This window comes from Gossypium hirsutum, chromosome A12, assembly GCF_007990345.1.
Source record: "Gossypium hirsutum isolate 1008001.06 chromosome A12, Gossypium_hirsutum_v2.1, whole genome shotgun sequence".
NCBI lineage: Eukaryota > Viridiplantae > Streptophyta > Magnoliopsida > Malvales > Malvaceae > Gossypium > Gossypium hirsutum.
Window position 1 is genome coordinate 10,593,354 of NC_053435.1, and position 25,889 is coordinate 10,619,242.

The 25,889-nt window shown below is 35.0% G+C and overlaps 2 pseudogenes; both read left to right on the forward strand.

The window, feature by feature from the left end:
- LOC107920616 (transcription initiation factor TFIID subunit 6-like) overlaps window positions 1–17,164 on the forward strand; it is a 35,238-nt pseudogene extending 18,074 nt beyond the window's left edge.
- Window positions 17,165–17,890: 726 nt separating this feature from the next.
- LOC121211360 (nicotinamide adenine dinucleotide transporter 2, mitochondrial-like) lies at window positions 17,891–25,514 on the forward strand (annotated as a pseudogene).
- The last annotated feature ends 375 nt before the right edge of the window (window positions 25,515–25,889 follow it).

Here is a 25,889-nt window from a genome sequence, read left to right on the forward strand (position 1 = left end):
AATAAATAAATAAATAAAAAACTTGGCCACCTACTCCACCACCTTTGTTGGCCACCCACCTTGGCCACCAACTCCACCACCCTTGGCCACCTAAACCACCCCAACCACTCCACTTGTAAAATTTGGCTATAAAAGCCATTCAAGACTTTGTTTTTAGGTGGTGGGTTTTTGGTTTTTTGGAGAAGGATTGTTCTTTGTTTTGGAGGAGGTTTTTTTTTTGTTTTTTGGAGGTGTTTTTTTTTTTTGGAAAGAAGGTTATTTTTGTTTCTTGGAAAGGCTAGTTTTTGGAGATTAATCAAAGATCAAAGCAAAAGAGGTTTCTTTTGTCTATTCTTATCTTTAGTTCTTTGTTTGTTTATTGTTTTCCTTTCAATTTTATTTTCTTCCTTTCAATTTTATTTTGTTTTTTTTATACGAAAGTAAAAATAAAAGTAAGAAGCTTACCCATATTTTCATTATCGAAAAAGATTTTTTTGAGGTTCGGCCGCCGTGTACAGTGGCGCCGATGGCGGCCCGTGGGGGTCCATGACCGAAGCAAAGCCAGACCAACGGCCGGGTTTAGAAAAGAGGGAGAAAGAGAGTTGAGAGCTTTGTTTTATTATTTTATTATTTTTACTATTATTTATATTATTATTATTTCTCATGTATATATTATTATTTATATTATTATATTATATATGCCCTCTCCATATTTATTTATATTATTACTATCATTATTGTTACTTTTATTATTTTTTATTTCTAACTACTATTATTATATATATATGTATTATTGTTTGTATTATTATTATTATTATTATCACCCCTATTGTTATTACTTTACTTTTGTATTCTAATATATTATTAATATTACTCATATTTTTTTTATTTTTGCTATCACTATTACTATTATATATTAGTGTATATTTTTATGTATATATATTTATATATAGTATTGTTTTTTATTACTTTAATTTAATATTTTTATTATATTTGCTTTTTGTATTTCTATATTTATTATTATTATATAGTAGTGTGTATTTCTATTATATACATATATATATATTTATATATAGTATTATTGTTTACTTTACTTTAATATTATTCTTATTATCATTATATCCAACCCAATAATAATTCTTTCATAAAAGTAATATTCCGTATTTGGTAATTCGAGACAACCGTGCCCTAACTTATTGGGTTTCGATTTTTCTCCTTTAACCTAAATAACGGAATACTCTTTTAAATCGCGACATGAGTTTTGAAAAATGCTTATTCTCGGAGATACGAGGTGTTGTGCCCTAACTTACTGGGTATGGCATTTTGTTACCTCGAAATAAGATTTTTGCAAGTAAAGGCAATATTCGGTGTTTGGGAATTCGAGGAAACGTGCCCTAACTTACGGGGTTTCGATTTTCCTCGTTCACCTTAACTAACTGAATAACCTTTTGAAATACACGAATTTTTATATAAAAGGCAAGCTCGTTCTCGAAAATTCAAGATGTCGTGCCCTAACTTACTAGATGTGACATTTTATATTGTGAGACGAGAAGGTCCTTAACATTTGAGCATTTTCTTTACAAAGAGGGATCGTATTTTAAATTCTTTCAAGTTTTCAAATTTTCGACACTAAGACACTAATTAATCAACTAGGTACCAATTTTGGGCGTATCGAGGGTGCTAATCCTTCCTCGTGCGTAACCGACTCCCGAACTCATTTTCTGATTTTCGTAGACCAAAAATTATCGTTTTAGTAAATCTTAACTTTTATTAAAATGATTAACTTAAGGTGATCTGATCACACCTAAAAAGATTGGTGGCGACTCCTGTTTTCATTTTTTTTCTCCAAGTCGATACCCGTTTTTTCAAAAAAATGGTTACGACAGCTTGGCGACTCCACTGGGGACTTTTATAAGAGAGTTAAGCCACAAGTTGATTAACTTTTGTCTTTTTTCGAAAATTGAGAATTTGGTTTTGATATACGATCACATCATTGCGTTTCACCCGCTTTTCGTATTGTTTTCATCATTTTATTCCTATTTTATTTAATTGTTTCAAGTTTTTATGCATATATCTTCTCGCATTGCATTGCATGACCGTTGTGGTCACACCCTTAAGTGGGAGTGAGAAACTACACCTTCGTAAGGTTTTCACCACCGTGCAGGATAGTGGATCACTTTCGGAATACATCCGTACCTATGGTTTCGTGAGATTTTCATCTCCGTGTAGCCATAGGGAAATGTATTCTCCTGAATTGAACTCGATTCAAATGAGCCTATAATGGGTGAGGATCGAGGAATGTGTTGGTTCAGGTACCCTTATTCTAGAACCAAACCACATATAGAGAGACCTAGGAGCCCACCCTAGGTAGAGCCACTCCGAACCCCTAGTGGTCAACCAAATTGCTTTATTTGTTATTTATTTATCCTGTACTAACGTGTTTTATTTTTGTTTTGTTTATAATTGCATTACATTACATCATCCTAGGAAGGAGGTGTTGATTCATATTTGATTGCTAAATAGAACAGTTTGTCATAAGAAAACGAATTTTTTGATAAAGTGGATTATAATACGGTTGTCTAAATATGATCCAAGTGAACACATGAAAGAAGACTGATAGCTCGTGAAGAAATACAAGACTTCGCTTCCTTGCCTGAAGACAGAAACTGACAAATATTATTCGAGAGCCGTCACATCTTGACCTTCTTAAAGGAGCTGACAAGTATCACAGTAATAAGTGAGCAACGAGTCGCAGCCTGGATCGAGCAAAAAAGGAGTTAATATAGACATCTCTTGGAGAATTCGTCAGACTCGACCACAAGATCCGGATATGAAGAGGAAGATAGGTGTCTTTACTTGGAATACAAGAGAAAAGCCGTATATGTAGTCCGTTTTATGTAAAAGAATTTGGTTTCTAGAAAAGTTGTTCTAATGAAATTAAATTTAGAATCAATGCCTTCCTTTTTTTTTTTTTGCGTTCATGCATTTGCATTACATTACATCAAAGAAAAGAATGTGTTGATTCGAAATTCAATTCCTAAATAGAATAGTTTGTCATAAGGAAACGAATTTCTTGATAAAGTAGATTATAGTGCGATCACCTAAATATAGTCCAAGTAAACACGATGAGAGAAAGCTGGTAGTTCACGGAGGAATACATGATGTAATTGCCAGAGATTCAAGCCAACAAAGGCATGACGAGAGAAAGCTGGAAGTCCACGAAGGAATACATGACTTGATTTAATTGCCAACGAAGATTATTCAAGAGCCGGCACTTTTGATGAGTATCATGGAGATAAGTGAGCAAGAGATCGAGGCTTAGATTAAGCAGCAAGGAACTAGTAAAGGCATCTTTTAGAGAATTTATAGGATTCGACCATGAAGAAAAGATCAGCGTTTACTTGGGATATGAAGGGCAATACCTCTTATGTAATCTATTTTCATGTAAAGAAATATGTTTTCTAGAAAAGTTATTCTAATGGAATTGAATTCAAGATCAACATCTTTCTTTCTTTTGCATTCATTCCATACATTTGCATTATATTGCAACATTTGCATTAAACTTTCACTAAAGAACCCTGATTAAACAAAATTATTTCAGTTAATCTGGAAACTAACGAGAATCAAGCAACCGAACACAGCCACTATACCCGCCGTAAAACCAAAGCAATGGACCAGAGATTAGAAAGGATAGAACAAATGCAAAGGGAGATGCAATAACAATTACAAGAGCAGATGCAAGAGCAACTGGCTAAGATACAGCAAGATATGAGGGACCATATGTTAGAGTCCCAGAAAAGCATGATGGATCAATTAACTCGTCCATTGGCTGGCGGATTAGAAAAGGGGAAAAGCCCTTTGATCAATGCGGGAGAAGATAATGAAGATCTTACCTACCCTCCGGGTTTTACCCCACCTGATGTGCCCCTGCAAACCGAGGCACCTCCTAGAAGGCCATCTGTCACAGTGAGGCCTCAACATGGGCCAGTGGATGCTGGAATCCCCATAAATTTCCCATCTGGGTTGTGAAATAATTTGGGTGATAGCTCGGTCAACCCTATTACTCCTGATCTAGATTTAATAGAGAAGGAAAGAATGGTCACTGAATCCTCGAAACAATTGGAAGATCGTTGCAGGTGGTTAGAGGAGAAGTTTAGGGTTTTAGAAGGCGCTGGCAATCATCAGGGGATCGATGCCAAAGACTTAAGTTTGGTTCCAGATTTGGTGCTTCCTCATAAATTTAAGATGCCAGAGTTTGAAAAGTACAACGGGACTACTTGCCCAGAGGCGCACATAACAATGTTTTGTAGAAGGATGACTGACTATGTGAACAACGATCAACTATTGATCCATTGTTTTCCGGACAGCCTAATGGGAGCAGCGGCTAGGTGGTACAATCAGTTGAGTCGTACAAAGATCGGTTCATGGAGAGATCTTGCACAGGCTTTCATGCAACAGTATAACCATGTGACTGATATGACGCCAGATAGGGTCACACTACAAAACATGGAAAAGAAGTCGAGTGAGAGTTTCAGGCAGTATGCACAACGGTGGAGGGAAATAGCGGTGCAAGTCCAGCCACCTCTTTTGGAGAAAGAATCGACCATGCTCTTCATTAATACTTTGAAGGCCCCATTCATCACCCATATGATTGGGAATACTACCAAAAGTTTTTCTGATATGGTAATGGCAGGCGAGATGATTGAGAATGCCATAAGAGGTGGCAAGATTGAAGTTGGAGAAACTACCAAGAGGTTAGTTCCAAAGAAAAAGGAGAATGAAGTGAACAGTATGAGCTCATACAATAGAGATCCCTCAAGGTCAATAACTGTCAATCAACCAAAGGTGACTACGAGGGGGCAACAAGGTTCGACAAAGCAGGAATCAAGTGTAAGGTAAAATTTTGAAAAGCTCCAATTTACGCCAATCCCAATGTCATATAAGGAGTTATATCAAAGTTTATTTGATTCACATGTGGTGTCCCCATATTATATAAAGCTGTTGCAACCCCCATACCCCAAATGGTATGATTCAAACGCTCAATGTGATTATCATGCGGGAGTATCGGGGCATTCAATAGAAAATTGTACTGCCTTCAAGAAGACGGTTGAAAGACTCCTCGAGATGGGGATTGTGAAGTTTGATGACACCCCTGGTACAAAGAGTCCGTTACCAAATCACGATGATAAGAGCAAATGATTAAAGGACTCTGTCAAAGATGGAAAAATAAGAAGAGGATTAGTAGCATCGGATCCTGAGTAGAGAAACTTGTGAGGCATTCGTCCTTACAAACCTGGAAATGTTTTGAATGATTAGCCTGTAGAGGAACCTCTTGTAGTTTTTAGAGCTAATCTAGAGTAATATTCAAAACACGCTTGTTGCTTTAAGCCTGGAAGTAATTAAACCCCATTTGTGAAATAGGCTTGTATCCTAAGTCTTTATTTCAATAAAATGCATCTTTTTGAGCAAATATTCTTTGATTTCATCTCATACGATACAAATAATTGTTCTTAGATTCTTTTGTTCTTTGGAATTTATTTGAAATATTCATTTATTCTCCATTCATGATCATACCATACAAATAATCATCATTAGAATCATTTATTTCTTTGGAATCTGCCTTCAGCGGGTCCCCAGATATCAATGATGTGAGTAACGCTGTCATTGACTCCGAGTCTCTTTTTGAGCGAAATATGGGCCTAAAGGGATCTCAACACTCTGAAGATGATAGAGATGTAGACTACTCTCTAATTTGTTAAGGATGGTAGAGTAAGATGAAAACAGATCCTCTCTTACAAAAAGACAGTAGACAGTAGGCCTATGATAAGAGAAAGATGCAAACATCGGAGTCTGCATTACCACAAAGGCAAAGCGAGACGTCATTGAGTCACTTCCTAGAATTTAAAGATTTTTTGCATGATCATATCAAGATACGCCTGGCTACTAAGACAAGAGGATGTTGCAGGGTTTTGAATGACATATGCTAATGGTTTTACGATGGCTAGGCTAATCATGAGATTTGGGTTCTACTGGCCCACCATAGAAAGGGATTGCATCAGTATGCTGTAAATGCCAAATTTATAGAGAGAAAATTCATGTGCCCCTTCATGTGGGGCATGGAGGTTATGAGCCGATCTTTTTGAAAGCTTCTAACCAATACCGATTCGCCTTTGGGGTCATCGTTTACCCCGAGAAAAGGATAAAAGTTGTTTCATATGCCAATGTCACTAGGTCGACAGTCATCAAATTTCAAAAAAAGGGTGCCAATAAAGAGTGCCAGAAAATCATGTCTACCACAGCTGTACAATGTCAAAAGGTCACAGTCTGTTTAAAGATTAGGAGTTATATGGAAAAGGCAAAGGCAAAGGCAAAGGCAAAAAAAAACACAAAAACACAAAAACACAAAAAAAACAAAAAAATTCTAAAAAAAAGAAGCGGAAAAAAGAGAGGCCAGGGCGAAACCCCGCAAATGGAGCCTTGAGACTAAAAGGGATTCGAGTTGAAAACCCGAAAATGGCAGCTCAAATTTGGATCAAAGTGGGGCATACATTAGTCTTGCTATGCTTGAAATAACAATGAAGAAGTATGCTACGTCTTGGGGCATCGAAAAAGTACTCCGGATCCCCTAAACACATATTAAACTCAGAAAGGTCCTCAAGAAGTTGGTACAGAAAAGCTCAGGCTGCGATATCTGGGGCATCTAGCTTCCATTTTGCCCATTTTGAATTTGTTATCTTTGATTCTTCTCAAGGTATGTCCAAATAAATTTTCTTCTTATTGCATTGCTATCTTTGATTAAATCATTCGTTTTGAGTTGATTTTATTCTTATTGCATTTGTAATCTTTGATTAATTTATCCATTTCGAGCTATGCTTATAATCAATTTCCTTCTTGTTCATTGTTTTGATCTTTTTCAAGCATTTTGCATTGAAATAATGATTAATGGACTAATAACACTTTCACAAAAGAAGTTTTGCATATTACTCTGGAAGTTTCTAAATAATACAAAAACCTGAAACAGGACTATTGTTTAGAACTCACCAAGCTTAAGGGTTGGAAATATTATCTCTTTGGACTCTTTATTGGTTGAACCAAAAGACAAGACATTTCATCAGTGATACAACCTCGACAAATGACGAGTGATGTCAACCTAAGTGTAAAAGAGGGTCATTCTCGAGAAAAGAAATGATACTTTGCATTCATGAACATCTGGTCATTACACCCAGGGAATAGTGTAACAGATCAAAATGATTGAAGATGATACAAATACTATGCCTTTGAGTTGCAGCGGAATGGATGGAAGAAACCAAATGTTATTCCTCTGAAATTGCAGTAGGAGGCACAAACTTTATGTCCTAAAAGGTACAGTGGAAGGGACTCTAAAATTATAGTGGGGCAAGCTTTCCGAGCAAAATGTGATTGTTTCTTTGACTTTTCTGTCAAGAATACCAGCCGAACAAGATGCCAGCGTAATACGTCAGCGATAATGTCCTAATGAACAACGCACGATGATACCTTAAGCCTTTTTAAAAAGGGCTCATGACATTTCTACATTCATATAATAACACATCTACTTAGGAGCATTTGATTCATTTCAATCATAGCATCCTAATTATTTGACACATTCATAACACATCTAGTTAGGAGCATTTGATTCATTTCGATCATAGCATCCTAATCATTTGACATAAGCATAGATATATGGAACTAATTCTACAGGTGATGTCCCTAGAATCAGTGAATTCACAAGCCTTAAGCCCCTAAGCAATAGGGTAACAGGCTGAAGATTTACAGATCTTAACCCCCTAAGTAGTAGGGAAACAGATCGAAGACGAAGGGTCTTAAACCCCTAATCGGTAGGGTAACAGACCGAATTGTAGATCTTATCTCCCTAAGCAGTAGGGAAACAGATCGAAGATGAAGATCTTAACCCCCGAAGCAGTAGGGAGACAGATCGAAGATGATGGGCTTTAATCCCCTAAGCAGTAGGGTAACAAGCCAAATTTACAAGCCTTAACCCCCTAAGCAGTAGGGTAACAGGCTGAAGATTTACAGATCTTAACCCCCTAAGCAGTAGGGAAACAGATCGAAGACGAAGGGTCTTAAACCCGTAATCGGTAGGGTAACAGACCGAATTGCAGATCTTATCTCCCTAAGCAGTAGGGAAACAGATCGAAGATGGAGATCTTAACCCCCTAAGTAGTAGGGAAACAGATCGAAGATGATGGGTTTTAACCCCCTAAGCAGTAGGGTAACAAGCCAAATTTACAAGCCTTAACCCCCTAAGCAGTAGGGTAACAGGCTGAAGACTTACAGATCTTAACCCCCTAAGCAGTAGGGAAACAGATCAAAGATAATGGGCTTTAACCCCCTAAGCAGTAGGGTAACAAGCCAAATTTACAAGCCTTAAACCCCTAAGCAGTAGGATAACTGGCTGAAGATTTACAGATCTTAGCCCCCTAAGCAGTAGGGAAACAGATAAAAAATGATGGGCTTTAACCCCCTAAGCAGTAGGGTAACAAGCCGAATTTACAAACCTTAAACCCCTAAGCAGTAGGGTAACAGGCTGAAGATTTACAAATCTTAACCCCCTAACCAGTAGGGTAACAGGTTGAATTTATAGATCTTAACCCCTTAAGCAGTTGGGAAATAGATCGAAGATGATGGGCCTTAAACCCCTAAGTAGTAGGGTAATAGGCTGGAAATTACAAATTTTTTTTCCCTGAAATGGCATTGGAGCGGCTAAAAGCCACAGCAGATCTCCTTGAAGTTTCAGAGGATCTTTTCTTCCTGAAATGGCATTGGAGCGGCTAAAAGCCACAACAGATCTCCTTGAAGTTTCAGCAAACCTCTTCTTCCAGAAATGGCATTGGAGAGGCTAAAAGCCATAGTAGATCTCCTTGAAGTTTCAGTGGAAGAAGATCAAAACAAGTCTCATCTCCCTGAAGTTGCAGAGGAGCAGACCGAAGATAGCAGATCTGACATTCCTGTGCTTACAGTGAAGCAGATCCAAGATTTCAGCATGGCATCCCTGTGCTTATAGGGAACAAGTTGAAGATTTCAGCATGGCATCCCTGTGCTTATAGGGAACAAGTTGAAAACATCAGATTTGGCATCTCTGTGCTTATAGGGAACAAGTTGAAAACATCAGATTTGGCATCCCTGTGCTTATAGGGAACGGATCGAAGATAGCAGATCTGACATTCCTGTGCTTACAGTGAAGCAGATCAAAGATTTCAGCATGGCATCCCTGTGCTTATAGGGAACAAGTTGAAAACATCAGATTTGGCATCCCTGTGCTTATAGGGAACAGGTTGAAAACAACAGATTTGGCATCCCTGTGCTTATAGGGAACGGATCGAAGATAGCAGATCTGACATTCCTGTGCTTACAGTGAAGTAGATCGAAGATTTCAGCATGACATCCCTGTGCTTATAGGGAACAAGTTGAAAACAGCAGATTTGGCATCCCTGTGCTTATAGGGAACGGATCGAAGATAGCAAATCTGACATTCCTGTGCTTACAGTGAAGCAGATCAAAGATAGCGGATATCGCCTTCCTGAGTTGCAGTGAAGCAGATTGAAGCCGTCAAGAGGCCATTTTAAAGAAGATCAAGAACTCAAGACTCGGCGAGCCCTGGCAAAATTGGTCTTTTTGTAGTCCTTGCTCCATTCTCGTTACACGATAATGAGCAAAGAGGGGCAGTTGTAAGACCCAAATTTTGCCCGGGACCCAATAAAACCAAACCCGAATTAAACCTAGCCTATTATCCAGTTACAAGCCCAAACCCAATTTTGGCCCAACCTAATCCTAACCCAAACACAAAAAATAAATAAATAAAAAACTTGGCCACCTACTCCACCACCTTTGTTGGCCACCCACCTTGGCCACCAACTCCACCACCCTTGGCCACCTAAACCACCCCAACCACTCCACTTGTAAAATTTGGCTATAAAAGCCATTCAAGACTTTGTTTTTAGGTGGTGGGTTTTTGGTTTTTTGGAGAAGGATTGTTCTTTGTTTTGGAGGAGGTTTTTTTTTTTGTTTTTTGGAGGTGTTTTTTTTTTGGAAAGAAGGTTATTTTTGTTTCTTGGAAAGGCTAGTTTTTGGAGATTAATCAAAGATCAAAGCAAAAGAGGTTTCTTTTGTCTATTCTTATCTTTAGTTCTTTGTTTGTTTATTGTTTTCCTTTCAATTTTATTTTGTTTCTTTTATACGAAAGTAAAAATAAAAGTAAGAAGCTTACCCATATTTTTATTATCGAAAAAGATTTTTTTGAGGTCCGGCCGCCGTGTACGGTGGCGCCGATGTCGGCCCGTGGGGGTCCATGACCGAAGCAAAGCCGGACTAACGGCCGGATTTAGAAAAGAGGGAGAAAGAGAGTTGAGAGCTTTGTTTTATTATTTTATTATTTTTACTATTATTTATATTATTATTATTATTTCTCATGTATATATTATTATTTATATTATTATTATATTATATATGCCCTCTCCATATTTATTTATATTATTACTATCATTATTGTTACTTTTATTATTTTTTATTTCTAACTACTATTATTATATATATATATATGTATTATTGTTTGTATTATTATTATTATTATCACCCCTATTGTTATTACTTTACTTTTGTATTCTAATATATTATTAATATTACTCATATTTTTTTTATTTTTGCTATCACTATTACTATTATATATTAGTGTATATTTTTATGTATATATATATATTTATATATAGTATTGTTTTTTATTACTTTAATTTAATATTTTTATTATATTTGCTTTTTGTATTTCTATATTTATTATTATATAGTAGTGTGTATTTCTTTTATATACATATATATAGTATTATTGTTTACTTTACTTTAATATTATTCTTATTATCATTATATCCAACCCAATAATAATTCTTTCATAAAAGTAATATTCCGTATTTGGTAATTCGAGACAATCGTGCCCTAACTTATTGGGTTTCGATTTTTCTCCTTTAACCTAAATAACGGAATACTCTTTTAAATCGCGACATGAGTTTTGAAAAATGCTTATTCTCGGAGATACGAGGTGTTGTGCCCTAACTTACTGGGTATGGCATTTTGTTACCTCGAAATAAGATTTTTGCAAGTAAAGGCAATTTTCGGTGTTTGGGAATTCGAGGAAACGTGCCCTAACTTACTGGGTTTCGATTTTCCTCGTTCACCTTAACTAACTGAATAACCTTTTGAAATACACGAATTTTTATATAAAAGGCAAGCTCGTTCTCGAAAATTCAAGATGTCGTGTCCTAACTTACTGGATGTGACATTTTATATTGTGAGACGCGAAGGTCCTTAACATTTGAGCATTTTCTTTACAAAGAGGGATCGTATTTTAAATTCTTTCAAGTTTTCAAATTTTCGACACTAAGACACTAATTAATCAACTAGGTACCAATTTTGGGCGTATCGAGGGTGCTAATCCTTCCTCGTGCGTAACCGACTCCCGAACTCATTTTCTGATTTTCGTAGACCAAAAATTATCGTTTTAGTAAATCTTAACTTTTATTAAAATGATTAACTTAAGGTGATCCGATCACACCTAAAAAGATTGGTGGCGACTCCTGTTTTCATTTTTTTTCTCCAAGTCGATACCCATTTTTTTCAAAAAAATGGTTACGACACTTACCTACATAACCGAATATACCAAATTCATTATATCATTACATAAGTACATACCTATAAGACCGAATATACAAGGCTTAATGTAATCATCACATATGGCCGAATATTACTAAACTCAGGCCACCATATTTTATCCCTTAAGTCACACCCAAAAATCACGTTCGGCATATTCAACAAACCAAAAATACTAACCTCAACTTTTAAGTAAAACAAATAACAAGCACTTAACACATCCAACATAATTATCCAAGCTAATGACATCAAAGTATCAACTAAAATTTCAAGCTTCTTAGCCGAACTTCAAACTTCCTAATAACCTAAATTTAAACCATGGAATAGGTAGAATTCAACTAATTATCTCAATTTATGCATAAATTTTTAAAAATGGCATAGTACTTACCTCAATCTAACCATCATCTAAGCCGAAAAATTAAACAAAAATCTTTTCTTCTTCCTTGCTTCAAGCTACGGCAATGGAGGGCAAAATGAACCTACTTTGGTTTCTCCTCCCACTAACCCCATAATATTATTCTTTATTCATTATTTCATTTTGTGAATTAAATTGTTATTATAAAAATTACATAATATATATTAATCATATCATGGCCGGCCACTAACTAAAAAAAATAAGTAATTGACATGCAAGTCCACCTTTTTGACATCATGCATTAATAGATCACTTTAAAATTTACCTATTATAATTCACAATTGTCTCACTTAAGTCCCTTTTTAAAATTTCACATACAAATGACAAAATTAAAGCATGAAACTTTCACACATGCATTTACACATATAATAGGCATAAAATTTAACAGTTAATTATTTTTAAGACTCGATTTTGTGGCCCCGAAACCACTTTTTGACGAGGGTCAAATTAGGGCTGTCACAAGCTTAGTATTCATTACATAGGCCAGATAAGCTTCACACCCTTTCCTCATGTATTTCTGTGCAGACATGTGCGAAATTGCCATAGGCAATTTATTTGATTCATCTGTTTCAACCCACAGAATTTCACCATTTTCACATTTCAACTCTAGTGTTTTCTGTTTACAATTTACCTTGGCATCATACAATGTCAACCAGTCCATTCCCAAAATAACGTCAAACTCATCAAATGGTAACAGCATCAGATTAGCCGGAAAACAGTGACCTTGAATCATTAATGGGCAATTCTTGCAAACCTTATTAACTAGCACATATTGGCCTAAGGGGTTCGACACTTTAATCGTAAACTCAGTAAACTCAACAGGCAACTTTTTATTAGATACTAAATTCATACAAATATAGGAATGAGTAGACCTGGGATCAATCAATGCAATAACAATAGCATCATAGAGAGAAAATGTACCAGTAATCACGTCGGGAGATGATGCATCCTCTCGGGCACGTATGGCATAAGCTCTAGCAGGCGCTCTAGCTTCTGATCTCATCGCTGAATCTTTCATTACAGTTTTACTGCTAGCTCCACTTCTAGTATTTCTCGGTGGTCTACCTCTGCTAGCGGTAGTACTCTATCTAACACTCTGAATTTTTTCTTCTTTAACTTTCTCTGGACAGTCTCTGATAAAATGCTCGCGAGAACCGCACCTAAAACAAGCTCGCTCATTTCCCCAACACTCACCATAATGTTGCCTGCCACATTGCTGACATTCAGGCTTTCTAGATCGCACATTACCCACACTTGCCACTGAAGTAGCTTGAGCTTTAGACCCTGAATATGCCCTACCACGATCTCTGTGTGAATCCCCAGCTAAAACTATCATTCGAGGGTTTGTCTCTTTGGACCTCTTTGATTGAGATTGAAATGACCTGCTTATCAGCCTCTTTCTGGCATCTCGAGCCTTAATAGTAGTTTTTCTTCTTTCTTTGTTCAATTTTTTGGCTTTAAGAGCCCGGTCAACCAATACTACAAATTCTTTCAGCTCCAAAATTCCCACAAGCACTTTAATGTCCTCATTTAGCCCATCCTCAAACCTTTGGCGCATAATGGCCTCGGTGGACACACATTCCTAGGCATACTTGCTGAGTCTTACAAATTCACGTTCATACTCTGCTATAGACATCTTGCCCTGCTTCAATTCAAGGAACTCCTTCCGTTTTTTATCAATAAAACGCTAACTTATGTATTTCTTTCTGAATTCTTCCTGGAAGAAATCCCAACCCTTTCTTTTGGCACCACTGCTACCAAAGTCTTCCACCAATGGTAGGCTGAATCTCTCAAAAGTGATACAGCACACTTTAAGCACTCCTCGGGTGTACATGAGAGCTCATCAAATACACGAGTAGAATTTTCAAGCCAGAACTCCGCTTTCTCAGGATCATCATCAATCTTTGCTCTAAACTCTTCGGCCCATTGTTTTCGAATCTTGTCTACCGGAGGCTTGTTCATTCTTACCAAATCTATGCCTTGAGCAGCTATAGGAACCGTTTGAGGTATGGGAGGGGGTAGAGGAGGTTGAGCATTTGGGTTTGCTCGAATAAACTCAGTGTACCAATTGTTCATCATTTGGAGAAAGGCATCCCGAGCCTCATCTCCCTGTCTCAATGTCTCAGGTCTACTTTCTACAAGCGCGGTCCCTTGTGCAGGAGCCGGCGCATTACTAGCAACATCATTAGCCGCAGTTCCTTCAGGATTCATTACTATATTAAAACAAAACACAGTTTAGAATAATCAGGAGTCACCACACTATCACAGTATATTTATGGCATGTATAGCTAGGCTTTTACACATACTTTATTAGTCTGAGAACCTACTAAACCATAGCTCTGATACCACTAAATGTAACACCCCTTACCCGTATCCATCGCCGGAACAGGGTACGAGATATTAACAAATCATAACTCAAGTTACAAAACTCGAAATTAAAATCCGTAAAATTTTCCTGAAACTAGACTCATATTACTTCTTACTAAAAATTTTCTCGAATTTTTGGTTCAGCCAATTAGTACAGTTTATTAGTTAAAGTTTCCCCTGTTATACAACTCAACTGATTTGACCTCTGTTCACTACGAATTGAATTTTTCCCAGTACACAATTCAAATATCCATGAAATCTGTTTCATTTAAAACTAGACTCAATAAGGAATCTAGACATATAAACTATATTTCTTAATTTGTTTTGTACAATTTTACTGATTTTTCAAAGTTAGAACAGGGGATCACATAGTCATTCTGAGTGAGTCACACGCAAATATAAATATCTCAAAATATAGAGTTCCTTTACTTGCTCTGATTCTTTTAGATGGGAATAAACTCATTAAGCTTTAATTTCATATCTCATTTAGCCTCTAACTAAATTCCTACTATTTTTTGTGATTTTTCAAATTCACATCACTGTGACTGTCCAAAACAGTATTATTGCTAATTCACTCTTTCACACTTTCTTTGTATTAACCTCATTTTAACATGCATATCACAATTCATTTTCACCACATTTCATACATCACAAGTATAGGTCCATGATTACAATGTCACCTTAAAACCATCCCGTTGAACAATTCGGATCAATCCTCGATATTTGATGGTTTCAGCATACAGCCCCACCATCATATTTCATATAATTCGGCTCTCTTGTACACATGGTGAACACTTAGTACCACCCATGTGACCTAGCCAATTTATCTCATAGCTCTCTTATCTACATGGTGTCCTTCACTTGGAATCACACATGCGACCTAGCTACATTTATCTCTCCCGTAGCTATCTTGTCTACATGAGATACATCCCATATCACACATGTGACCTAGCTACTACATAGTATCTCGTAGCTCTCTTGCATACATGATGTGCACTCAGCACCATACATGTGACCTAGCTACACTCCATCTATATTATTCAATCTTTCCGAATGTTCAACCGGGATTTTTCTCTCTATTACTTATTTCAATTCTTCCAATAGTCGATTTATGCTTCAAAATCTGCTAAAATATATATAATAGGCTGAAATATAAAAATGTAAATGAAGTTAATGTATTATTTACATACAAACTTACCTCGGTGCAAAATATGGAAATTTTGCAATTTAGTCCAAAACCTTTTCCTTCCCCCGTTCGAGGTCGATTCCATGCCTTTCTTGATCTATAACAACATATTTAGCTCATTTAATACTCATACTATTTAGTTCAATCCAAAAATCACATTATGGAAAAATTACATTTTTGCCCCCTAACTTTTACAAAATTATGATTTTGCCCCTAGGCTCAGAAATTTAATTTCAGCCCTTATTCATATGTTTTATGACATGCTGATCATTTTTCTCTTCTATGACAATATCAAATTCTCACTCTAACATGCACTTACGAGCATTAGGTATTTTTACCAATTATACCGTTTTGCTCATTTTCGCCAAAAATCGCTTAGAAAAGATCGTTCTCCTAACCTCAAACATTCATATTCTACCATCAAACATCAAAATATATGCATATCATTCATGGGTAAATTTTTAAACATAAACCCTAACTCGAAATAATGGTAGAAATAGGTAAACCGAGCTACGAGGATTTCAAAAATGTAAAGAACATTAAAAACGAGGCTTGAATGCACTTACTATTGAGCTTGAAAGCTTGAAACAAACCTTACCTATGGAGAACATGCAAGTTTCGGCCAAGCTAAATGAAGATGAACACATTTTTGTGTTATTTTTCCCATTTTATTTCATTTATTATGTAAATGACCAAAATGCCCTTACTACTAAACTTTCTAAAAATTCCATCCATGTCCAAATTTTTGTCCATATAAAGTATAATGGTCTAATTGCCATTTAAGGACCTCTACTTAAAACCCATATTTCAGTCAAGTACTCTATGAACAAGAACACACACATTTTTCACCTATTTCAATTTAGTCCTAAACGTCAAATTAAACACCCAATCGATAAAATTTTGCAACAAAATTTTCACACGATTATGCAATCATAATATAAACACTAAAAATTAATCAAAATAATTTTTTTCACCCTCAGATTCGTGGTTTTGAAACCATTGTTCTGTTTTGGCCCTAAATTGGGCTGTTACAATAGGTATGATGCTAATAAATTCCATGCAAACTGATTTACAAGGGGCAATTAGCGGCTTTTCTACCACCGTAGGAGCTTCCAATATTGGTGTATCATCAATGTCACGGCCATTATCAAACGATAACATGCTAGGAAGGGAGGTCGGGGGTCGAGTTTCAAAGACATCAACTATTCTAGCTCAGGCTTGGAAGGAAGACACAGACCTAGGGAACTTGTTAGCATCATTATTTGAATTTTTTGGTGAGAGTATGTTATCATTTACCCCCAAACCTAAGCTTTCATTCTTCCTTTGATTAAATTTTACCTTCAAAAGCTATGGTTTTTGAAGCAATGTGTAAATTATCTCCATAGTTTTTTTCAGTTTTACTGTATTTATCTTTTATAAGTCTGTATTTATCTTTTATAAGTCTTCTTTTTTTCCTTGCTCATAAATGTATTATGTAGTTATCAAAAAATATATTCTACTTTGGATTTTATTTATATTAAATTTTAGGTTAAATTCTGCAATTAGTCTCTGTACTTTACGACAATGGTGGATTTTGTCTTTATACTTTAATTTGATCAATTTTATCATTGTAATTTTTGAATTCATCAATTTTAATACTTTACGAAAATATATGCTTTGTTTTATTAGTTATAGAAAAGACTTTAGAATGCGCATTATATGCTTGGTTACTCCCATTTTCAAATGAAACTATTTTGATGATTGAAGAACAGCTGGGGAAAAAAGGGTATCATCAATTGGAATTGATCTTTTCATTGAAGTGAAAGATCCAGGAAGAAGAAAAAAAAAGAACACCCAAAAGGACATTTTTTTTTGATACCTTGGCAATGGCGTCCTAAGACACATTCGACTTTAGACTTTGTTACTTACACTGGTTGGGAAACTTGAGATGTTGAAATTGAAATTTTTTTGTCTAACAACAACGACAAAAGAAAAAAAAACAAGTTACATGTTTTGACAGCTCTTTTCTTCTTGTTCTTGGTGGTATCGAATTTTGTGGAACTCTTTCTTTCAGGTACTTGGATTTCTTCATCAGTTTTCTAATTTTTCACCCTTTTCTTTTTCATTGTAATTTAAAAGAAAATGTGATACTTGACATTGTTCAAATAAAGCAAATCAGTAGGCAAAACGGGAAAGAAAATTTTATAAAAATTAAGAGTTAAATCACAATACTGGACTATGATTTAGGTAGATAATATGTTACTTGGACTCTATTGTGAGTGTCGGATATGGCTATGTATTTGGTATATCGGATACTGGTGCTGGCTGATCTGTCAGCATAGTCTGTATTCATTTTCATGTCAAGAATTATAATTCTTTTCTGCAATTACATTGATTATGCTATAATTCACTTATGAGTCCACATAAATGTTAAATGAACACATACATGCCATGCTATTTGCTCTCTCCGAATGCAATCAAATCTTGTGTTTGTGATAAACAACTTGTGGTTCCTATTGTAGAAAGTTTAGAGCAGTGGTTGATGCAGCTTTAGAGGCCCATTTGCACTGTTCGCAGCTATATCTTTATAGTACAGCTGATAAGGTCGTTCCATATATCACTATCCCCTTTCCTCTACTGTCAAAAACCCAACAGATATGATTTGCAGCTCTTCCCTTTAGCATTGATGACTAGCTCAAGGCTCGACATTGCACGTTCTACATGGTGGCCATAGGCTATTTCAGTTACTAGCCAATGGCTGGTTTTAGTTTTAAAGTTATCTGGTGCTAGCAATGCTTGCATTGAATTACTGATGACAAACATTAGAAATAACATGCATTAAGACGCATAGACATTGAGAAAAAGGTATTGTAAATATTTCATTAAAGAGATTTGAAAGAAAAATAGATAGTTCTGTACTTATGTCAAACTTATGTATACATGCTTTTTTTCTCTTCATGTATTTGGCATTATGGATCGATTTGTCAGAATTCATAAATTAAAGCTAGTCCAAGATTGTGAATTTATGGTTTATGAAATTTTCAAAGCTCTGTCTTACAGGACACGTATCGAAGTGCAGTAATAGTTTTTGGTGCTTTGATAGCAAAGGTTTAAATATTTCACATTTTGGATTGTTCTTCTCCTTTTTATTTTCTAATGTATATTCTAGCTTAATAATTGAGTATTATTATATATTTAATTTGATTTATTTATTTATAAATAAATCATTGTAATATATGTAAAAACAATTTAAAATATAAATTTATTAATATATATAAAAATAGCTTTTCCGAAAAATATTTAGTAATCTGCCAAACAACAGAAAATATTTTACACAGATTCATCAAAACACCAGAAAAGCAAATCATTTTCCAGAAATCATTTTCCGAAAAACATTTTACTGGCAAACAAACGGAGCCTAAGGCTCAATCGGCATGTAAATACTTTTTAAAATAACAAAAAATGCAATGAGGAAACACAAAGAAACAAGCTAAATGCAAGCTAAAAGAGAGATACATATAATTATGATAAGCAAAGATAGAAGAATAAGTACATCATAAAGAAAGCAACCCAAACAACACAATTCCATAACTAGCATGCTATGAACATTGATAATCCACTCTGCCCAATCCATAGCAAGGCAATCAAAAAATTTGTAATCATGATAAGTCTCCTACTCAAATTGTTTTCAACATTTCAATTAAAATTACCATTGACCCTCCTATACCCCCTTCTGCTCTTCAGCTTAATTTAATTATAGCAAGATTTTTAATAATCAAGTAATCATCATCATTAGATTGAAGCTGTAATAGTTTTTTTTTTATTTCCCAAGCTTCTTTTACCTTGCACAAGATTAAATTATCAGGAGGGGATTTTGGACTCAATCAAATAGACACTAGAACTCCCGAAACACATTGCATCCAACTTGGTTGTTAGCAAGGACGGATTTTAGATTTTACTCTAAGGGGAGCGAAACTTCTAAATCCGAATGACCTTTTTTTTTAAGTAAAAAAGTGTCAAATCTTCTCAGATACTTTTTTTTCTTATCAAACAAATAAAATTAATATTTTTTAAAAAGTATGAACGATTTAACTGTAAAAGTTTTAAAAGAAAAAAATTATACTATATAAAATTAAATATTTCTTTCCAATATGCAAAAAATAATAATTAATACCATACTAAAATTTTCATAAACATCATTATAATTCCAAAAATTAAATTAAAAAAAACTTGGCATTAGTCTTATTTCTCAATACTAGACATCCTAAATTGCACTCTGTACTTTTTCATAAGATCGAACTCATCAATGATTGAATCTGTTGAAAATTCTCGAGCTATCTCTTTTTTGGTGCATGCCACCGAGGAAGTTGAAAAAAAATCATCCCCCATTTTGTTGTGAAGTCTTGTCTTCACAATTTTCATGGCTGAAAATCTTCGTTCGATTGTTGCAGTAGACACGGGAAGAGTTAGCACAAGACAAATAATTCTATCAAGAAGATGATAAATATTTGACTTATTTGTTTGATACAACTTGACAACTATAGAAGCTTTCTGGAACTTTGAGTTTTGATGAGCATCAAGTTGAAAATGCTCCAATTGAATATTAATGTGTAGTTGTTCTTGCTCCATAAAATCCTTTGGCTAAAAATCATTTATAGGCTTGCAAATATCTTCCACTTGAAAAGTTTTGTAATTATCACATGGATCTAAAGAGAAGCTAAGAACAACTCCACTACCTCATCATTAAAGCGAGAATTCATTTCTGTTAGCAATGAATTGATACCAACAATGAATATATCAAACAGATAGTGATGCTCAATTGTGAGGTTATCTCTTTGGATGCAAGACCGACCTCGACTAGTTTTGTATGGAGCACTTAAATTGGCAACTTCTATCTCATGATCTTCACAAAATAACTTCACTTTCTCAAACAAAGGATCTCACCCATGTTCCCTGAATATCTAGGGAAGTGTTTTAGTTTATGACACCAGCTGAATTGCGTTTAGTATATCATGCGATTTATACTGTAATGTTTGACAGTTGTGCATCTCAATCATGAAATTCAAGATGAAAATAATTTCAACAGATGTTATTGCATCATGTATTCCATAAACTTCACTCATTTGAGTAAGGTTGTCGAACTTGATGATATCTTGTAATACAACACAGACGAAATCAAACATCCTCGTCAAGGTATTGAGAAAATCTAAATGAGATCCCTATCAGGTATCGCCTGGACATTGGAGAGTATTGATTTGATTTTTCCCTTTACCAGTTTCAAGCTCACCACTATAAACCAACTCCGCGGTATGAGATGCCTTAATGTCTCTTAATTGATCATGTCGCTCGTTTAAAGAAGCAGCTAAATTGATTATACTAGTCAAATATGAAAAAAATTGACAAATAAAAATAACCTCCTTGGATGCAGCTTACATAGTTGTAATGCATGTTGCTTTTTCTAGCCATCTTTAAATAGTTGTAATTGAAGGTTATAATGAAACAAACTGTGAGAATGTTGGCTGCACTTAGTCATATAAAGGATATTGGGGAAGTTCTGGTATAATTGTGATTGGTGCCCTTTAATAGTGTATGTTGGAATAATACATAACATGTAGTAGGCCAATTTTAGCTAGCCTGGTAGTACCTCGACCATTGGATTTTACTATAGTTCTCAAGAGTTTAGAGATCCGATTGATTTTGACTGCTAATTAGTTTAAGATCATATAATGCACTGACACCACATGAAAACCAAGTTTGAAAAAGGGTTTATTGTTTTATATTTTTTCGGTCTTAGGGGTTCATAATTAAACTTGGTTTCCTGTTTTTGAGTCAATCCTCTAATTACTACTTTTTGGGATATGACAACAATGTTACATTTTCTTGTTGGGCTTATATGATATTCGTTGAAGTTCCCTCAAATGGTTTAAAAGTTACAATTTTTTGTGCAAACCTTCCTTCTTACGCAATCAAAGTTCATAAAGTGTAAAATGAGAAAGATACCACAAAAATTAGAAATGTTTGGTTTGTAACACCCCTAACCCGTATCCGTCGCCAGAGTAGGGTTACAAGGTATTACCGATCAATTCACAACATATAGCATACATTTATCAAACATAAAGCATTCATTCTCATAAACCGTTCAACACAATCACATTGTCCCTTATCTTAGAAATAGCTCGGGCCTAAACCGATAACATATGAAAATTTTGAAAACTTAGAAAAATTTCAACCATACAGGGGTCACACACCTGTGTGAATAGACCATGTGCCTCACATGGCTCCAGACGCGCCCGTGTCTCAGGCCGTGTTGAAACAGGGCATACATACTGACTAGGGTCACACGGCCGACCACACGTTCGTGTGTCTAGTCCATGCCAAATCTGTAAGGTATACTAACTTATGCAACACGGCCAAGTCACACGCCCGTGTGCTAGGCCGTGTGCCAATTAGCGGGTATACTGACTTGTACCACATGGCCAGTCATACGCCCATGTGTGAGACCATGTGGAGTATACTGACTTCAATTCAATTTCATCACCGAGGGACACACGGTCGTGTAACATGACCGTGTGTCATACACGGCTGAGACACACGCCCGTGTCTCTGCTCGTGTGGACAAAAATAGGCCATTTGTAAGGCCAATTTGCCACCCTTATTCATGCTCACCTAAACAACCAAAATGGTAGCATTTCATCACACAATTAGGCGGCCAAAATCATCAACCAAATGCACAATTCATACCATTATAATTTCATCTATTCCAAATCTCAAATCACTACCATTTACTTAACCAAATACATGTCAAAACAATATCAATCTATATAATTCATTTACCATAATTCACATACACATAACTTCCTTATAAATAACCAACACAATACCTAAAATCATACCTTATCAAGGCATTTCTCAAGCATTTATACCCTACAAATCATTTAACCATTTGAGCAACTATAAAACCATAACCACATTCATACCAAACATACCAAAATAAGCCATCACTCATGGCTATATGTACAAATAAAAAAATATACAATTTACAAGCCAAATCTCATGGCTATAATCACAACCAAAATACCACATCTAGCCTGTACATGCCATATACCATATATGTATAATCCAAAAGTACCAACTTAGATGTTTTATAGTGCGATGAAATCTCTGACGATCCGCGAATCCGAGCTAGCTTCGATATCACTATAAAACACGAGAAAATACACAAAGTAAGCTAATAAGCTTAGTAAGCTCGTATGATATAAACTTAACTAATCACAAATACAATGTTCATCAATCTAAACATATTATCATGTACTTTAAGATTACTAACAAACCTTTCAACTGCTTATTCATATGCTTATATACAAACTTTGTAACTTCTTCAATTTTAAGTTCATAACATACATGTACATACCTGTACCAATCCCTAACAAGTTCATACATACACGAAATTCCGTTCATTACTCAATGCCTTGCACACTATGTGCCATACTCAATATCTCGCACACTAAGTGCCACACTCGAAATCTCGTACACTAAGTGCCATACATAGCCGAAGCTATCTCAAATCGCACACTAAGTGCCATATATAGCCGAAGCTATGTCGAATCACACACTAAGTGTCATACATAGCCGAAGCTATCTCAAATCGCACACTAAGTGTCATATATAGCCGAAGCTATATCGAATCACACACTAAGTGCCATTTATAGCCGAAGCTATGTCGTATCGCACACTAAGTGCCATAAATAACTGATTTGTCGTCGAACATGTCTGTAGTCCTGTATATACAATTTATGAAATACCAAGGCACTAAAAACATAATCATTACAATGCTTAATACATATGAACTTACCTCGGATGCTAAAACAGCAATCGAGTCGATTAGTCGATAGCTTTATCTTTTCCCCGATCCAAGTCCGTATTCCGCTTTTCTTGATCTAATTATATTAAAAATTAACATATTTAATCATTTATTCATTTAATTTAGTTCAAAATACACTTTAAAACGCATTTACACTTTTGCCCCACAAATTACACATTTTTTACAATTTAGTCATTATTTCACAAAATCACAAATTAATGAAATTCAAGACAAACTCATGCTAGCCGAATTACAATAATGCCCCTAGTAGCCCAAAATTTTCATTTATTCACACTTTTAACGACTAACTTTACACATTTCTCAATTTAATCCCTATTTTACATTTTCACTAAAAATCACTTTACAAAACTTGCTTAACTATCAACAATCATTTATAATCTATCAAGAAACTTCAAAATACACATGTATTCAATAATGGCATCATTCAAAATCTTTAACAATTTCAAAATCTAAGGTATGAGCTAGCTAGATTGAGCTGCAACGATCTCAAAAACGTAAAAATCATTTAAAACGAGGCAAAAAACATACCTAATTGCTTGAATTTTGCCTAGCCGAATGAAGAACCCTAGTTCCTCTTGTTCTTCTTTTAATTTCGGCTAAAAAGATGATAATGAATCACAAATTTGATTTTGTTTTATTAATTAAAATATTATTTGTCATTTTACTAATTTGCCATTAAAAATAATTCATATTTACACAAATGCCATACCAAATATCATCCACTAACTCACAATTGGACTATTTACCTCATAAGGACTTAAACTTTAAGGTTCTATAGCTATTTAACACCTTTAGCTAATAGAATGGCACTTTTGCATTTTACACGATTTAGTCATTTTTCTCAAATTGAGCAATTAAACGATAAAATTAGCTCACGAAATTTTCACACATATCAAATAACATGCTGTAAATACCGAAAATAATATTAAAATAATTTTTCAACATCGATTTTGTGGTTCCGAAATTACTGTTTCGATTTAGCTAAAACCGAATTGTTACATGGTTTCAGAGTAATTTATGCAAGTGTTGTTGGCAAATAATTAATTTGAATGTCGTATTTATTAGATATCATTGTGAATTTATAATTTTGGTTGTTTTGTATGCATTCATTGTTATTCTTTTTAATTTTGGTCTTTGTTTAGACGCAGGGAATGAGGACTGGTGTGGTTCCCTATACAGGTGTACTTTCTATTTAAGAAGAATTGTGCATAAAGAAGGCTTGTGAGGGTTGTACAGGTCAGTGATTGGGTTCCACTCTGTTTGGAATCATTTTCGAGCTTCTTTCCATCATTTGCAATCTTAAAATAAATTTACATTTTCCATTTACCATTTACCATTTACCATTGGTGTCATAAAATTATTTTCATTTGATTTGAAACAGTGGAGTTTTGCCTTCCTTGGCGGGGATTAGTCATGTTGCTGTTCAGTTTCCAGCATATGAACAGATAAAATCATTTATGGAAAAAAAAAGGGTAAATAAGTTCATTTTTTTATTTCTCTTTAATGTAAATTATTTCATCTAAGTCCAAGTGATGTTGCAATTACCTCATCCATATCAAAAGTGCTTGCCTTTATTATGACTTACCCACATCAGGTGTGTTTTGGTTGGTTTTTGATATATGTTGTTTCATGGATCATGTTGGGCTTAGTTTGCGTTTGTATTATGATCAGGTAATTCGGACAAGGCTTTAAGAGCAAGGGCAGGCTAGGAACTCCGAGGTCCAATACGCAAGGTGGTTGATTGCATTATAAAGGTATTCCGGAAGGAAGGTGTTTCTGGCTTTTACCGTGGATATGCAACTAATCTCCTGAGAACAACACCATCAGCTGTCATTACATTTACCAGTTATGAGAAGATACACCGGTTTCTGTATCAGGTATTACCTCCAAAAAGGAAGAAATCAGAGGCTGGGCCTAGGCCTGATGGCCATGTGAACAAGTCATGGCCAAATAAGAGAGCCAGTGCGGAAGAAAGTAACATATCTCAAACTACTCAAATAAGATTACACCTTAGAATCCCTGTTTGGTAGAGGAAGTCTTTACTGCTTCCTCCCCTGGTAGAGAATTTTTCATATAAGAAATTGAAAGCTTGTTACTCAAATGTTAAAATTGAATAAAAGTGTTATACCTTTAGTCTTTTTTCTAAAGAATAAAATAAAATTTGCTTTATTTTCTAGTGATAGACTGGGTGATTCATTTATGCATAATTTATTTGTTAGATTAAAAAAAAGTATTATACCAATTTTATTATGTTGACACAACTTATTTTTTAAGTTTGTAAGACTTTTAAAAGTAAGAAATCAATGCTATTATACATTTTGTTTGACTTAAGGATAATAATTATTTAGATAAACTAATATTACCAAATTTAATTATCGTCGTGATCGATAATAACAAGAAAAACT